Source organism: Coptis chinensis, chromosome 9 (assembly GCF_015680905.1).
Source record: "Coptis chinensis isolate HL-2020 chromosome 9, ASM1568090v1, whole genome shotgun sequence".
NCBI classification, from domain to species: domain Eukaryota; kingdom Viridiplantae; phylum Streptophyta; class Magnoliopsida; order Ranunculales; family Ranunculaceae; genus Coptis; species Coptis chinensis.
In genome coordinates, this window is record NC_141464.1 from 77563139 (window position 1) to 77568342 (window position 5204).

General features: G+C 38.3%; 1 pseudogene; it reads left to right on the top strand.

The window, feature by feature from the left end:
- Positions 1–3137: 3137 nt before the first annotated feature.
- LOC147478272 (fasciclin-like arabinogalactan protein 21) lies at positions 3138–4706 on the top strand (annotated as a pseudogene).
- The last annotated feature ends 498 nt before the right edge of the window (positions 4707–5204 follow it).

Here is a 5204-nt window from a genome sequence, read left to right on the forward strand (position 1 = left end):
GTAGCCTTATAGTAAGAGCGAGGCAACACGACAACATTCCATTCTAAATTATTAAAAATAGCTGGGCCCCCAGTTTGAGTGTGAAAATGTGGATTTATAAGTTGCATACAACTTTACATATTAATCAAACTTAAAGAAGAATAAATTTTATGTAGTGCAACTTTTAGTGATGGGAGGCATGGGACGGGATGCAACTCCTATCATCTCTCACCTCACTCTGGCCCTCTGGGTAATATCAAGAGATAACTAAATGTCTAAATGATGCCGAGATACCGAGATGCACTCGTGTTGATGATAACGTGTTAAAATACCATTTTCGTTTTCACGAAATTGCACTCTTAGGGCCATTTGTTTTTGCCTCTTACTCTTATAATACCTTGAGGTCTTATAACCTCTTATAAGATGTGTCCCAATGATTTTGGACATTTTTTTGGTTTGTTTTTTGCCTTTTATAATAGGCATTCTACTAGAAATGTCTTATAAGAGGCTCCAATTCTATAAGTACCAAAATTGGATCTATTTCAATTCTATAAATCTTATAACTTGAAAAATGACTCAAACACCCCCGTCCATATACCCCTAACCTCATTTCTCTCTTATTTCTTTTTTATTATCTTCTTCTCTAAATAACTCCATTGCCCTAGCCACCACCGGCTACCACCACCACCACCACTACCACCACCACCATCACTTCCACCACTACTACAACCGTACTATTAAGACTATCACTAAGGGTGAAATTCGAGCTAAACAAGCCGAGTTTTACCTTGCTCAAGCTCGGCTCGCTAATTACACGAGCTTTAAATTGAGCTCGAGCTCAGCTCATATATTAAACGAGTGAGCTCGAGCCGAGCTTAAATGAGCCAAGCCCAAGTCGAGCTCCGAGCCCTCGGTTATTTTACACTATAAATATGCTATTTGAGCTAAACGGCCGAGCTTCATCAAACTCATTTGTTACATGAGCTTTAATTTGAGCTCGAGCTCGGCTCATATAGTAAACGAGCGAGCTCGAGCCAAGCCCAAGTCGAGCTCCGAGTCCTCGGCTCAAATTCCACCCTTAACTATCACCACCACTATCACCGTGCTATTAAAACCACTACCACTTTCACTACCACCATCACTACTACCGTGCTATTAAGACCAATATCATCACCTCCACTACCACCACCACCACCACCACTACCAATGTACTATTAAGACTATCACCACCACCACCACCACCACCGTGATATTAAGACATTCACCACTTTTACTACCACCACTATCACTGTGCTATTAAGACTAATATCATCATCTCCACTACCACCACCACCGTGCTATTAAGACCACTACCACCACCACCACTACCGCCAGTTAAAGTAGTTTCTTAAAATTGATATTTTAATTATCAAAATTGATTTGAAATCGAAAATCAAACTATACGCTTGTTTTAAATTAATCTATTTAAATTAAATGTGATGTAAAGCAGGATTATATTTGTCAAATAACCATCTATAGGATATCATGTATTTGTTTTTTCTATTTTTACAAGTGCTTATAAGAGGAGCTTAAAATGAAAAACAAACCACTTTATAAGACCATCTTATAACACATGGTCTTATAAGACCCTCTTAGGGCATCTCTAATAGGGGGTGTAAACCGTATAGAGTGAAAATTTTACACCCCAAATATAAAAAAACTCTTTCCAATGGGGGTGTTATACCGTAGGTAATAGTGTATTAGCTAATAGAGAGGGTGAAGAATTTCCCCTCTCGCTATTAGTTAATAAAAAGCCTGGGCGACACTTGAACTGACGTCTGAGTGAAATAATTTTTGGACGTCACTTGGAGTAACGTCCCTTTCTAATTCTAAAGTAATTTTTTAACTCGGACGTCACTTAAAGTGACTTCCCAGTTTAAATTAAAGAGGGACGTCACTTTAAAGTGACGTCCGAGTTTAAAATCTATTTGTTTTTTACACTTATCCATTGGAGAGTATAGAGTATGGATATTTATAAGCTATATAATAGTATACAATTAGAGGTGTAAAATCTTAATGGCACCTACGTGGAGCCTAGGTGGAGGTGTAATTTTACATTCCCCATTCGAGATGCTCTTATAACTTAACCCAAAAAAACAAATAGCCCATTAGTTCTCCTTTTTGTACGTTAAGTTAAAAAAGATTGACACTCGGGAAAGATTTTGTTAAGCATTACATATTCTTACAGAGAATTTTGGTTGAGGAAGGTGACATCCTTAAGTGGAAAATTTGTTTGAAATGACTCCTTCGACCCGGCGGTTCCTCAATGGCACTCCAAAACTCACGCTGCACTGGACTTTATGTATGCTGATTTGCACTTTACCAGAGCTATCTACCTGAATGTTGGACTGGAAAAACGAGTTTGTCTACTCCGAGGATATCCTCATAGTGACGACATCCGATATCGTTGGATCTCATCCGATATCGTTGGATCTCGGTCCGAAAATCAAAAACAAATTCACATTCTCTCTCTTCAGACTGTTGGATCTCGGATCCAACGGCATCGGCACACTCATCCCTATGAAGATATCCTCGTGGTAGCCCAGGCCCTGGAAAAACAGCTAGACCCTAGACTTAATGTGCTGAATGGCTGAACGACGTGGAGGCGTACTCATTTTGCTTATAGGGACAATAATGCAACTTCGTGGTACCCATGCTCTTTTTGCCAAGCAGTCAACCAGCGTTACTGGAACTTTAGAAAAACTTATTAGTTCCTTCCAACAAGGATGCACGGCTTTTTAGTTGTTTGGTTTCTTCCCCTCGATGTGACTTTGCTGAAGTGGTAGGGTGAACCAGTCATATTTGCTTTGTGAAAAAGTGTGTATAGCTATTTTGTAACACGTTTCTGGCGACTAAAGGAGTCTTTGTGCAATGGAGGACCACGCAGATAACAAAGCAATTCCGTAAAAGCAGAGTTTGCATAGGTTTGTCTAGATTCCGGAAAACGACTTCAGAATTTATACCATTTTAAAGGGGCATAAAGATCAATTGTCTTTTTTCATTCCTTCACACTTTCTGGGTTCCCTATGGTATAATACTACAATACATTCTGCCTTTCTAATATATCATATATATACCCTGCTTTCGCGTACCTCCACACAAAATAAATTTGATTAGCACTTGGATAGTTTAAATGTTCATATGCTTCTAATAGTTTTTTTTTGGATCCTCTACAAAATTTGCTTAAAACACTTTGAATTAATGACAAGAAAAATGGTCATATCATAGCACTTGCTCTGACACGTGCATTCCAAGCAGAGTGTAAAAACCTTCATCTCCCGCTGTTCATTCTCTAATACACCTCGTTTCTTTCCCTCCCAAGAAACAATAACTTGAAAATTTTACTTCTCCTCTCATTCTGCTTCTTCCTCTTGTTCCCAAGAACCAACAACAATGGCGTCATCATGTTCACACTGGTGGCATGCACCAATCTACATAACAGTTTCAATCGTACTTGCCATTGTAGCAATCACAACAACAACTCACTCGAACACCAAACCTCAAACACCTTTCCCTTCAAACCAAGATTCTTTAATAACCCATCAACTCTCGACAAACACTTCTCGATCACTCCGTAACTCTGGTTTTCATTTCATGTCTACACTTCTACAAATCTCACCAGAACTTTTCCTTCCAGCTTCTTCATCGACCATTTTCGCTATTCAAGATACAGCTATTTCTAACATCTCTCTTCCTCCATTGTTAATGAGAGATCTTCTTTGGTATCATACCTCTTCTATTACGCTTTCTTTAGATGATCTTTTGAAACAACCCCAAGGTAGTTGTGTTCCTACATTGCCTAATGGAAAGAATCTTTCTATCACAAAGATTGTCAATCAAGAAAGATTGGTTGAAATCAATGGAGTTCTGATTTCTCATCCTGATATATTCAGTCATGGGCTATATTCGATTCATGGGGTTGTCGCGCCGTTCTTTTCAATTAATCATACATTGGAGCAAAAACAAGATTGGGGTTTCATTAAATCGCATGTTTGTGGACAGAATATGAGTGTAAATGCCAATGAAACACAAGCAAGAAACATGTGGAATCGAGTTATAAGGCAGTTGAGCTCGAATGGGTATGTTTCGTGTGCGATTGGGTTGCGGTCGGTTCTTGATAGGATTCTTATTGATTACACCGATTTGAGTTCTGTTACAATTTTCGCCCCTTTGGATTTCGCTTACATTGCTTCGCCTTCGCCGATGTTGGAGAGACTAGTGAGGTTGCATATATTGCCTGAAAGATATGAGTACAGAGAACTTGTTTCTGTGCCTGCGAAAGCTTCTTTAAGGACATTATTTAATGGGGATGACCTGGAAGTAACAGAGGATTATAATGCCAAGGGGGTACTTGGTATCAATGGATTACTGCACCGGATATCCTGTTGTCCAAGGAGTTTGTGATTCATGGGATTTCTCGACCCTTTAAAATGGTGAAGCTTTCTAGCACAATGAGTTAGGAGCATTTTCAGATCAATGGAGTTGTGTTGCTGCTATTTTTTGTATAGCTCTTGTGACTTTTATGTTCAGTGATTGTATACTTTGTGTTTTCTGATTCAAAGAAACCTTTCTGCAACTGTGTAAGATTCTATGAAGACGTTTAATATTTGTTCTTAGATGATGCTCATTATCTCATATATAAGTGTACACCACATTGAAATCAACGCCTCTTTTATGAGTTTTGAGGATTTGGAAATGTTTTCTGTCAAAATTGATAATCTTCTGGTTAAAGTCTAATGTGAACCGCTTTTCCCTTGTCCTTGTTATTTACGCAAAATAGCACGCACGCCCTTTGGGGCAAAATAGAATCAGTCTTTAAGAAACTTGATTGTTTGTAAACCAACAGGGAGTTATTGAGAAAGAAAAGCATAAACACTGTATGCATATGTGCTTTTGCCAATTTTATAACCAAACATGGTAAAAGAGAACAAAAACAATCACCATTTTAAAGCAAAATATTTGTTCGTCCAGGCTTTCTTCAATCATTTTGATTATCGAACAAAAAACAAAAAAGCAAAATATTTGTTTTCCCTAACATATCACCATTTCAACAATCAATACACAACTTACAACAACGAATACAAAACACAGAGCATATATGCTCAAAAAACAAACAGATGAAGTCCTTCCTTTGTCATGTGATGAAGTTGTAGGAACACTTGGTGGTCTAATAACAGTAGCACTTG